The 13,296-nt window shown below is 48.8% G+C and overlaps 1 long non-coding RNA gene across 1 annotated transcript; it reads right to left on the reverse strand.

The window, feature by feature from the left end:
* Window positions 1–1,391: 1,391 nt before the first annotated feature.
* LOC140711100 (uncharacterized) lies at window positions 1,392–2,908 on the reverse strand. Its single transcript, XR_012092241.1, has 3 exons — window positions 2,499–2,908; window positions 2,355–2,410; window positions 1,392–2,178 (listed from the first exon to the last, which is right to left on the reverse strand). It is a non-coding gene; the product is annotated as an uncharacterized lncRNA (long non-coding RNA).
* Between the last annotated feature and the right edge of the window lie 10,388 nt (window positions 2,909–13,296).

Below are 13,296 nucleotides of genomic sequence, written 5' to 3' on the forward strand. Positions count from 1 at the left end.
GCCCTTAGTCCAGGGCTCTCAGGACAGCCTGTGAGGAGGATGCTAGCACCCTTCTCATCTCCCAGTGGAGAGGAGAGAAGGCCAGTGTCAGGACTGGTGTATCAGGAGGGTCGGGGTTCAAACCCCATCTGCCTCACAAAGCAGCCCTTACCATTCAAGTGACTTCTATCATCAGCCTTAAAATGTACCACAGTTACCAGCAATTCTGAGTGCTGTTCCTTGGGACGTCATAAGCAAACATTTTGTTAGAAATATTTTGCCAAATCTGCTTTCAAAATCCTATGTTATAAAATGACTAATGAAAAATTTGAGCTATGAAATAAAGCACATAGTTAAATGAATCCCAAAATGACTATGGCGAAGGAAGCTTTAACTTGAAGTGAAAAATATCCTCTAAATGACATCAGCCAGAATTATCTTCAATCATTACTGATCCCATATACTTCAGGAATTATACAGCATCATCTCAGATATGAACTTAAAACCATGAGCTGAATGCACATTTCAGCACAACCAAAGTTCTGCTATAATAAGCAGCACAGGCGTCTCTGGAGAGGATTTTAGTTGGGACTACAATGCGCACGGTGGTGGTAAGAGGTTTCATGCAGGCTGTTCTCCAAGGTGCGACACAGAGAAGCACCACTAACCTCAAAGACACCTGCTGCTTTGTAATGAGATGAGAGATGATGTGGATGGACTACTGTAAATATTTGAAAAGGAGAAACAATGCAAGGAAAGAATCGTATCAGTTTCCCTTTACATTCTTAGAAAAAACTGATTTTTCTTTTGGGATGATTTAAAAAGAAAATGACATTTCTGGATTTTTTTTTTTTTTTTTTTTTTTTTTACTTTTCTTTCTGAGACTGGGTCTTGGCTCTGTTGCCAAGATTGGAGTACAGTGGAGCAATCGCAGTTCACTGTAGCCTTAAGTGATCTTCCCACCTCAGCCTCCAGAGTAGCAGGGACCACAGGCAGGCACCACCACACTCAGCTAACATTTCTGTAATACAGATGGGGTCTTGCTATGTTGTCCAGGCTGGTCTTGAACCCCTTGGCCTCAAGTGATCCTCCTGCCTTGACCTCCCAAAGATTTGGCCTAAGCGACCATGTCTTATCCGAAAATAGACATTAGAGCAAATGCATTTCTATAAGATTTTCTACCTCTTTTCACTGGGGAAAAAGGTAACTTGCCTCCAAGGGTTGGAGACAAAGCCGTTACTGCAGACAAAAGCGCTGTGCATCCCGGGAACCGCTACACCACGAGGCATGGCCGTGCACCCTGGATGGAGGAGTAACACACGAGGCTAGCACAGGCAGATGCTGGCCCTCTCCAAAAGTACGCCTATCCTTCCTCCTCTCCTCAGCCCCCTCTCCCTTCAGGCCTCAGTGGCTGCTGACAGGGGAGAGGCCACAACTAGAGGAGGCTCTCAACTCCACCAGGGACAGGGGCCCCAGACGCTGGGGACTCAACTGCTGCCCTCTGCGCCCATCTCCTTCTGGTCCAGCCTTCTGAGGAGCCAGGCGTGGCCACTTTGACCCTCTCTCCCTTCTGTGGCTCCTACAAAAACCAGTTCAGCGAGCCCAGGCTGCCTAACACTCCAGGGACACCTGGCACAGGCCCCCTCCATGACCTTATCCAAGCTCCTGGGGCCAGAAGGGTCTTGCAATATTTCACTTTCCAGTTGACCATCCCCAGCCTGAAATCCAAAGTGCTCCGAAGAGCATTTCCTTCGAGTGTCATGAGGAAGCTCGGAATGTTTCAGGTTTCGGAGCATTTTGGAGTAGGGACTCTCAGCCTTAATTTGAACCTCTTCAAGGAAGCCACACACTGAAGCCCCCGATGTCCACCCTACACAATCCCAGCACACCCTCTAAAGTCCTCAGCAACAGATTTTATTTCTTCAAATATAACCACAAGTCACAAACTCACAAGCAATCACAGAAGGGGGTTGTGGACACCCGCACAGATGATGAAATTTAACTGTCACATTTTTACCTGAGTAATTTAAAGTCATTCCTCAAAACACACCTGTTTTACTGAATTGCATTTTAAGGTGAACACACACAAATCATTTCAGGGAAACAAACGTCACTTTGGGCTGCGTGTGGTTTCTTGACTCCCGTGAATAACTCAGCGTTCACCCTCACTTCTGGATAAGGGAGAAGATGCAAAGAAATCTGTTAAAACAAAGACATGAAAACAAGTTTAAGAAGGGTTTGAAAGGTTCCTCCTGTCCCCCTGGAGGGGAGACGAGGACACCTGGAAAGCTCACTGGGGGACAGGAGCACAGCCTCCTCGGTGTGTCATGGACACTGCCTCGCCAAGGGGAGAGGATCATGCCTGGAAGACTCACAGGGGTGGGAGCACAGCCTCCTCAGTGCTTTCTACACTCAGCAGCTTCAGAAATTCCTGCAGAAGCAGAACACATCATGAGAACTGAGACTGGAACACCCGAAAGAAAGGGGACAAGGGGTCAAAAAAAGCATTCAATCATTACCAAGGAGCGCGGGCATGAAGCCGCTTCAAAGACCGTGTGAGAACTCGTCTTTAAAGTGTGAAACTCATAGGCGTTTCAGAAAATAAGGGTAGCGCGAGATAGCTCGATCAGCTCAAACAGGCTGCCGTCCCTCAGGCCATGAAGTCCCTGAGATGAGCCTCTCACTGAGCAGAAGTCACTCGCATCTCTGCCAGACAAAGTACTACAAGTTAACACATAACCTCATGAAACCTGGGCTTCAGTTGGTCGACAATAGTGAGTCTGACTTGGTACATCCCTCCAGATGGTTAAAGACCCCAGGGGTTCATCAGACAACCTCGAAAGGCTGTGTCTGACCAGCCCCTTTTCCAAGTTCTGGATGATTTTTCCTAATGTACTATAAGCAGCATATTCCAGTAGAGACGTAATTAACTGACTCTGGGTCCTCTTAATTTTGAATTAGAAACACACTTGGCCAGGCACGGTGGCTCATGCCTGTGATCTCAGTACTTTGGGAGGCTGAGGCAGCTGGACTGCTTAAGTCCAGGAGTTTGAGTCCAGCCTGGGCAACATTGTAAAACTCCATCTCTACAAAAAATACAAAAATAAGTCAGGCATGAGGACTCGTGGAACATGTGCCTGTGGGTCCTGGCTACTCAGGAGACTGAGGCAGGTGGATCGCTTGAGCCTGGGAGGTTGAGGCTGTAGTAAGATTTGCTCACACCACTGCCTGGGCAACAAAAAGGTTTGTTTTTTTTTTTGTTTGTTTTTTTTTTTTGCCTGTCTTAAAAAAACCAGAGAATAAGAATTATATACCTGACTAGCCCAAAATAAAAGAGGCCTTGTGGAACAACCTGAAACACAGCTGCAAATTCTGGCAGGGCCTCCCCTGGCTTGATTTGTGGTGAGTGCAGGACCGCTCTGAAGGATAGGACCCCAGGCACCTTCCGAGACTAGACCTTACAGTACAACTTCCCTTCGCTGGACGGAACACTAGCCTTGGAACCTGGGACACCCTGGGGCAGTGCCACCATCCCGAGGCTGCCATGGCACAAGCAGGCCCTACTATCATGAAGCCTGGGACATCCTGGGGCAGTGCCACCAACCCAAGGCCACTGTGACACAAGGGGGCCCTGGTGCCACTGAGAGGCTGCACAGCAGGTCCAAGCCCAGGCCAGAGTGAAGAGGCTCCACATCCTTTCGATCCCTCCAGCTGAGTCCACAGATGTCTTGGGGCAGAAATGCATCACCCTCAATGTCCACGGGTGAGTTTTTGGACACAGAATCTGGAAGCGTAAAAGATGGTTCTGGGCTGGTTGGTTGCCTGCTCGGATCTGTCCTCTTTCCACACAAAACCTGGCTCACACCAAGCAGCGTCTAAGTCCTGGAAGACCTGCTAAACACAAGTGCAGTTACAAAGCGGAGAAACTGGAGGGGGTCGGGCTGTGTTCCAGTGGCACCAGTGTTTCTCAGGAAGACCCTGGGAATTACAGGGTCCAGGGCAAGGGCTTCCTGGGATCCAGGACATGGAACAAGAACCCATTTCCCGATCCTGTTGAATATGAATCGCCTAAGGGCCAATTCCCTCGGAGGACTGAGCACTGCCCCACAACACCCTGGTATGGGTATGTTATTACATACATTGGTATGGGTATGTTATTACATACGTTGGTATGGGTATGTTATTACCCATACCAAGGTAATAACAAGCCCGTTACCAGCAGGAGGCTGGTGATGAAGACATGAGGACCAGATGAGCACGAGGGATCCTGACAGATCATCCCTGGCACCGAGCAAGGGGCGGACACTACCCGCTGTTCCTGACGCATCAGCCCTGGCACTGAGCGAGGGGTGGCAGCACGGCCTGTGCCCCTGCAGATGCAGAGGGATGTGAGGGGGACGCAGGCTGGGCTTGGAGGCTAACTCAACCACCTGCGCTTGCACTTCCGTTCCTCATGGCAGGGAGGTGAGGCACAGGCAGCATTAGGGCTCACCTTGCCCCCGGGCTGCACTTTTTTCTGCTTCTGAGTCGTGCTCGCTTTACATGGACAGGCATAGCTATAATAACGGTTCCCTGATTATTTCGCTGCCTACATAAAGGGCTTTCAGAATTCACTTCCATCCTTAGGAAAGGCGGCCAACACCAGGCTGTCTCCCTTAAGATGCCATGTCTCATATGGGGGAAAAAAAAATCAAGAGAAATCAAATAAAGGCCATAAAATACATCAGTTTCAACACTAAAATTTAATAGTACGCTTTAAATTGAAGATGAGTTAAGTCACATTTCCAAACCTCTGAAAGCACGGTTACTGGGAGGGAATGGTTTGCAACACACAAACGCAGCTCTGTAGAAGTGCCCAAGCTGGATGAAGGCTCAAACGTCAGTGCAAGGAGAAAGTCTGAACAAACTCTCTCCTGCCCTGCTGCTGTCCTCTTCCAAAACACACTGTTTATCTGTCAGTTTAGAACAAGGCCTAGGGAGGTGGGAGGCAGGCCTGGGAGGGTCACCTAGCATCCAAGCTCCTCACCCACACAACTGCGCTGAGCTGAGCAGTACACATAAACACAACTAATTCTCCCCAAAAAGAAGACGGAAGGCAGCACACTGCCACGCCAGGCACCCTGCAGATGAGAAGATTGAGGGGAGCCAGAGGTACCTTTAATCTTGCTTGCATGGTGGAGGGAGAGGAATAATGCCACTCACTTGAGTGTTGCACAATTCTTTCTAGCACTGAGTGGCAGAAAATAAAAGTTATAGATGCTTCCTCAGATAAATGTTTCTGAAGAACTGAACATAAATTATGTGCAGGAAATAGCATTATGAATGCCTCAAGTGCTTCTGTTTTCAATAATCCCAGGGTAATTCTATAAACCTGGGAATCAGTCTCACCCAACTCCAGGATCACGGCCTAGGTGACGTGGGCACACATATCCTGAAGCTCCAATGCTCAACTAAAGTGGGGCGAGTGAAAATGATCCTGGGTATAATTTACACGGACCCAGGAAGGTGGTTGAGCCCCAAATCCCTAAACCAGGAAGACCAGTGTCCTTCAGGGGCCTCACCTCTGTCCTTTCCCAGCCTCTGGGAACCACCACTCTGCTCTCTACTGACACAAATGCCCCTCCAAGGTACAACCAGGAAGATCATCATTCAAAACTGAGAAACGTGGCAGAACAAAGCTGTCAGGAGATTTTAATCACCAACACCACTTGTTACATGACCCAAAGATGATTAAAATCCCAGGCCCTTCACGACTGAATGTTATCTATACTTAAATGCATTTCATCACCATATTGGGGGGTTATTCCTTTGTTTTACTGCAAATATATCCAACTGCTGTAAAAGGAAAAGGCAATTTGTTAATGAAGCTTCTTGGAGTGTCTCAACAGGCCTCCAGGCAGGATAAAAGGCAGGACCTCCTGGCAGAAACGCTCAGCTCTGAGGTCAGGTGGAGTTCTTGAGCACCAACCAAGGCAAAATAAGGTCGAAGACCACACCACACTTTCCTCAATCACATCTTCATTCCACCTTTCCTTCTATTTCTCACGACTTCACTGGCAGAAATTGTGCTGAAAGAAAATGGAAACACACACATACATAGGAGACCCTACAGATGCTGAGAATGGGTGCAGCCGTCACAGTCCGAATGTCCTTTCAGGGCCATCTGACCTGGCTGGGATCCAAGTATCCAAGTGCAAGATTGTATGTTAGACCCGTGAAGCCAGGATTAAAGCTACTGAACGGCAGTTTTCCATCCCACGGAAACCGGCCTTGCTAGGGGCTTCCTCGGGGACCACCGACCTCACGCCACCACCCCTCAACTACTTCAACTAACCTACATCATGGCAGAGGCCTCTCCAGGCAGACCAGCCCTGCCCAAGTCCTGCTTCACGGCAAACCCTCCAGACAAACGTCCTTGGCCTCCTCCGGGAGGCTGTGCTTGGAAGGTGCCCTCATTTACTTCTGTGGCTCTGAGACATTTAACTAGAGCCCAACACATTTCTTCCTGTTCACATAGTATTGAGTTAAAAGATTTTTAGGAGTAAACTTTCACTGGGAAAAATACCATTTCAGGAGCCCCAGTGACCACAATGAAAATGTTTTTACCTTCCCTTACGTGACATCGGCAACACCAGGTCCAGTAAACGTTCTGGATCTCAGATAATGACATATCCACTCATAGTAAGTCTTGGTCTTGTTTCACAAGCTATCAAATGCTGCCCAGAAGCAAGAAAAACCCCACAATGTGGCAGGGAGGGGCGACCAGCGTGAGTTCTAAGGCCAGACCACCCGGGTCTGCTGACAGCGTGGCGAGGGGCAAACAGTGCAGGGTCTAAGACCAGACCGCCCGGGTCCCGCTGACAGTGTGGCTTCAGGAATTTCCTAAACCCTCTGCTCTCCAAGTTTCATGTCAGAAAAATGCAGTGATAACCGTGTCCACCTCGTTTAAATATATATATATACACACACACATATATACACATACATACACACACACACACATATATATACTCCAAAACTACAGCCCTATAAAGGCCATTAATCCTAGTTATCCTCAAGGCATTGAGTGATCAATAATGAGCCGTCCTCCTGCTGCTGACCTGCCTCAGCCGCACCCTCCAGAAACCCCGCATCCACACCAGCCACACAGGATGAGGCCAGGGAAGGAGCAGGACTGTGTCTTGGGAACTTAAACTCTGGAAGCTGAGTTAAATCAGTGCCGCTCAAATCTTGTCACCAACTATCTTGTTAAATTGGGAGATTCCATCTCTGGGGATCCTGAAGGAACCTGAGGCTCTACATTGAGTGAGGTGAGCACTCGTGCTGCAATGAGACGGCAGGGAAAGCAACCGAATCTGGGGTCGCAGCTGCCTGAGGCTTGGGTCCCACCGGGAAAGTGGCACCAGGGCCCTCAGGACAGTGGCGGAGGTCCCAGGAGGCAAGTCCCGGCGCAGAGACTCATGGGCCCAAAGATTGCTCCAGGGCCAGGAGGGGCTGCTGCGCTGACAGCCACGAGGCAGGCAGCCTTCAAGCTCCTCCAGCTGCCATCCTGCAGGCAGGGAGGACAGTGCCCAGACCACCCCGGGGCTCCCCCAGCCTGCCAGGCTGGTACTCTTACTCCAGGCCACTGACAAGGGTACCCATGTTGCAAGCTAGGTTGAAACAGTGCCTCAGGCCTCGGGGCACATGCACACCCCTGCAGGGCCACTCCTACCCAACACCTGGGGATGGCTATTCCCACACATCCTCAACTCACAGCAAAACTTAAAAATGAAAGTCGGAAGATACAGCCAGGAAACCAATGCTTAAGAAGCAACTCCACGGTGACTCTTCCTAGAGCTACTGCTATTGAACATCTTTAAAAACATTTCCAGGGTGACTTCCTAGAGCTATTGCTATTGAAAATCTTTAAAATTCTTCATTTCAAAATTAGTTTTTATTACACTGTCTTCCCTATTCCACCAAGACTCTAGAAAACAAAACCATTACAATTTCCAATTCTATCTTATAGCGGTTAGAAATACACGTTTCCTCAAAGGATTCTACGTGTTTCCTTGGCAATATCCTTTCCATGCCCCATACTACTGCCCGCAACAGGGAAGGCTTTTCCAAACAACCCAACCCAACCCAACTCAAGGGCCCTGAGACAGGCCCCTAACGAATCGTCTACAAACTCTTGAGACAGGCTTGCCCTGACAAATCATCTGCAAACTCCATCTTCCATTAAAAACAGTACCGACAATAAGCATATTACCACCTTTTAAAAATTACTGTAAAGTGGACAGTGTTCAGTTCTGTGAATTTCGGCACAAATATTCCCATAATCATCATCACACAAGCAGAACAGTCCAACAGCCCCAAACCCACTCACGGGGCCTCATAAGCATACCCTTCCATTCCCAGCAACCACCCTCTCTGTGTTCTCCCATCCCCCGGGTCTGTCTTTTGCGAGTGTTGTCGCAAAACACTCGCAAAATCACGATTTCCTGGGCATCGTGCTTGGAGGTGCACCCGGGGTGTCCTGTGATCAACAGCCAGGCCTCGGGGCTGCTGGGTATATATTATTCCACGTATGGCTGTGGCACTTTGTAACCTGTTTTGGGCAACTATAGACAGCGCTATTAACATCTGGGCACAGTTCTTCTTAAACATCAGATTCTGTTTCTCTAGGGTAAATACCCAGGATTGGGGTCACCGGGCCCCACGTTTGTGTGAGTTCAGTTTTGTAAGAAACCGCCAAGCTGTCTGCACCGTGCTGAACCCCAGCATCGCACAGGAGTCCCGGCTGCCTGTCCTCACCAGCACCTGGGGCTGTCGAAGACCTTAGTCAGGCGCTCCACAGGGGTGTGAACACATTCACTGCGGCTTCAGTGCACATCTCGGTGCAACCAGTCACGCTGAAAGTCATTTCAGATGCTTTTGGGCCATCCTCCGTCCTTCTCAGCGAAGCATCTGTTCATGTCTCTTCCGCTTTTAAGTCAGGTGGTTTGTTCTCTGTCATGAGCCGTGGGAGTCCTGTGCATTCTGGATATGAGTCCTTTGCCGGCTGCATGGTTCACAGAAATCTTCTTCTCGTCTATCAAAAATGTGTCTCTTCAATTCCCTAGGGGTGTCTTTTATATTAGAAGTTTAATTTTGATGAGTCTTACCTACTTGTTTTCTTCCTTGATTATGGATCACGGTGTGGCTAAGAGCTCTCACCCTCGGTCTCCACAATTTCCCTTTCTTTTGTAGTTTGGTATTTTACATTCAGGGCTATGGTCCACCTTAATTTTCATACAGGAATTTCTCCCTGTTTTCACTCTTTTGCATATGGCTGTCCCATAATTCCAGCACCATTTGTTGAAAAGACTCAAATTCCACTGAACTGCTTTTGCGTCTTTGGATCTGTTCTGGACTCCACTCTGTCAGCTGACTCGTGTGTCCATCCTGAGCATAATTTGTGACTTTAGTGGCTGTCTCTGTGAAAAAAGGAATTCTGTCGGGAAGCAAAAACCACATTAGAAATGCTCTAAATAAGATTTTTCCTGTTGTCAGGAGAGCAAAGCCACTGCCCTAAGCAGAGGTGAGGCCTCAACAGCTCCCGGGCACAACCTTAACACACAATGGGGAAGGGAATTCATTTCAAGGGCCACAACGTGAGACCAGCATAGCCATGAAAACTGCAATAATTTCACAGCAGAATGAAATTCATAAAGAACTGCTGAGAAGCGTGTGATAAGTTACATAAATCACTGTTCCTTAAATTCTGACGGTTGACTAGAACAGAAATAGCTTCACGGTACAGTTCAAACAGGAGAAAGGTAGGTAGGGGTGGTTTCCACACCACACAGGGCCTGCAGGAAAGAGACACTCTTCCTCTAAACGGGAGATCCCGGGAGTGATGTGGTAAGCCATGGTGAGAGGCAAGGAACTGTGCAAGCCGGAGTCGCGGCCTTGGCCCCACCGCGGAGCCTGTGTCCTTGAATGACGAGGCTCAAATGTCAGGCCAGGGCAACCAAGGCAGTTATCAGGGGACAAGAAAACGAGCGCACGGTGGAGGCAAAGGTCTGAAATTGCGCAGCAACTTCGAGTCAAGTGGGACAAACTGACTCAAAATACAGGTTCCAAAAACCATCACAGAGAGCTGTTCCTCGGCTCTGGAAAGGCTAAGTGACTAATGCCCACACTGAGCATCTGCTCCCAGAGACGACCCTGGTGACCTAAGGCCCAGCTCTTCCGAACCCGCGCCAAACCTCAGTGAGGAACTTTGTTGGTATCTTATGGCACATTGACATGTTCCCTTAAAATCTGGTATTTCATCAACAATGCAGGCGCCAGCTTTGACTCGTACACATTTCAATTAAACAAGATAATTTACACCCTGACCATGCCAGGTAAGAGGTTTACTACAATCTTTAAACAGAGCCAGAGGCTACAGTCTGCTCCTACACAACACCATGTCTCTACAAGTTCGATGGGTTTTTACTTTCCATGTCTTCACTTGCCTAGTGCTAGAAAGCAGATTAAAAACAGAAGGAACCCAGAAGCACTATTGAATGAGACTCAAATATCTTGCAGTCATCATCGTGATGAGACGTTTATTAAACAGAAATGTTCTCCCCTGTAGAAAGCAGCACATATCAACACACCGATAACTGTCGCCAGTATTCCAGATCATCTTCCCTCCCATGGCCACAGTGCAGGGCAATGGACCACGCACACCTGCAGACCCACGGAAAGCGGGGTGACACGGCCGATTCTTGTAGCGAGCAGGCCAGGGTGCACTCAAAGTGCATCTCTTTCCAGAGGTCCGCCATGGAAAGTTACACATTTATTCCACGAGTTAATGGCACTGCACTATACATTTCTGTAAGATTCTCTTAGCAAGCTTTTCCTTCTGCCTAAAATGTCCTGACACAAACTGAAAAAGCTCTTGGAGCTGCCAAAGACTTCAGTATCCCCTTAACTATTGTCATGCACGCCAGTGTGAAGAGACCACCAAACAGGCTTTGTGAGCGCAACATGTCTGTTTATTTCATCTGGGTGCAGGTGGGCTGAGTCCAAAGAGTCAGCGAAGGGAGGTAAGTGTGGGGCCGTCTTATAGGATTTGGATAGGTAAAGGAATATTACAGTCAAAGGGGGCTTGTTCTCTGTCGGGCAGCAGTGGGGGTCACAAGGTGCTCAGTGGGGGAGCTTTTTGAGCCAGGATGAGCCAGGAAAAGGAATTTCACACACAAACAAAATCATCGCTTAAGGCAAGGACCGGCCATTTTCACTTATTTCTGGTAGAATGTTATCAGTTAAGTCCAGGCAGGGCATTTGCACTTTAGTGATTCTTCAGTTACTTCAGGCCATCTGGGCGTATATACGTGCAAGTCACAGGGGATGCGATGGCTTGGCTTGGCCTCAGAGGTTTGACAACCATAGTCTTTACTTTTAAGGTGTGGGGTAAGATCATATAATCCCCAACTAAGCTCCTGATGCTGTGTGCGGCATCCAGCAACAGCACATTCCATTCCTGGATTACATTTGACTCAGGAGTGCACAGTGAGAATGATTTGTGGTGAATGAAACACCAGGCAGGAGGTTGATTCCGCTGGGCAGCTCTTCACACACAGCCCAGTCGCTGAGGGGAGAGGAAGAGGCCCACGCGCGTCCACCGTGCTCACGCTCCCTTGGAGTGCACCCCACTCCTAGAGACCTGGACCCAAGGGAAATCTCACCTAAAAATGGGCAAACCCTCACTTTGGCAGAGGGACAGGGACTCGGGGCCACAACTTGACCTCAGAGCAACACAAGTGCAGACATAGCACCCCAGGACACCCTCCCCACCCAAATTCAAGGAGGAAAACCAACCCCCGCCCCCTTGCAGAAACCCCCGGCTGCTGGAGCAGACGCCTGCCGGCGTGTGCAGCCTCTGCCGTCCCACATTCCGGGCTCAGCACCTGTGCCTCAGCCCTGGCACTGCTCGCCACACCCACAGGTGTGCCAGTAGGGGCAGGTCCTAAGGTCTCCACTGCACCAAAGCCCGCAAGGAAAAGGGGCAGCTCCCTCCAGCAGGAGTCCAGAAGCACACACTGCACCAGCGTCACAGCGTGAGAATTCTCCCCTCGGTCTCCGAGTCGCCAGTCTGTTGCCTGCCACGGTCTTCTGCCAATGGCAAGGCCCAAGCTGGGCGCCACGTTTGGTTCTCACCATTTCCCTTGTCAAGATCAATACTGCAAACATATCCAATTCATCCTGTCACTAAAAAGGAAATAATCCGCCATCTCCATCACAAATGACGCAACCAGGTTTCCATTACTGCGGTGTTTTTTTCCCCCCCCTCTATTTTGAGATGGAATTTCTGCTCTGTCTCCCAGGATGCAGTGCAGTGGCGCGATCTCGGCTCACTGCAACCTCTGCCTCCCGGATACATGTGATTCTCCTGCCTCAACCTCCCAAGTAGCTGGGATTACAAGGTGCCTGTCACCATGCCCGGCTAATTTTCATATTTTCAGTACAGACGGGGTTTCACCATGTTGACCAGGCTGGTCTGGAACTCCTAACCTCAGGGGATCCACCTGCCTCCTCCTCTCAAAGTGCTGGAGTTACAGGCGTAAGCCACCAGGCCCAACCATTACTGGTGTAATTTCTAAGCCACTCTCTCACACCCACTCCCTTTTTTTTTTTTTTTTTTTTTAAAAGAACCAGCTTTATGCCTATATTTTTTCCCAGAGAACCAGTTACCCATTTCAAGTACAAATAAGACACCATGTTTAAAAACCAAAAATGCCAATTTGCACAGAAGTCTCCAAATACCTAGTTGATTTGAGCCTTGAGAATAACATCAAGCTGTTGGCTGAATACAACTTCCCTTTCCATCTGTCTGCTTGTGAGTTAGACACAAGGACGAAGCCACGAGCTTGGGACATAAAGGCAGGAACCACCAAGGCAGCAGAGACTCCAAATAAAAACTCGAAGGACCAACACAAATGCACCACACCCTGCACACCCTCTTCTCCTTCCTTTTCAGAATTTCCAGAGGATGAAACAGGGACCTCCTCAGACGTCCCACGGTGCAGGTGGCCAGAGGGGAAGGCGGCAGCAGCCTGAATGAGGTGACCAGGAAATCACATTCCACAGACAGAAATTCTCCATGTGCTTTACATCCTCTGTCTCTGAAGAACTATGCCAGCCTAACAGTTGCTAGAAAACCACCTTCAAGTATCATTTCCCATTTCAAGCAAAGAAAACAGTGGTGTGGCATGAGGGAAAAACATAGCCATATGTTCTGGGGTATTAAATAAGGTTTTTTCTGTTATAAACGTATAATTTTACATTCTCAGATTTCTG

Source organism: Chlorocebus sabaeus, unplaced genomic scaffold (genome assembly GCF_047675955.1).
Source record: "Chlorocebus sabaeus isolate Y175 unplaced genomic scaffold, mChlSab1.0.hap1 unalloc_scaffold_152, whole genome shotgun sequence".
NCBI lineage: Eukaryota > Metazoa > Chordata > Mammalia > Primates > Cercopithecidae > Chlorocebus > Chlorocebus sabaeus.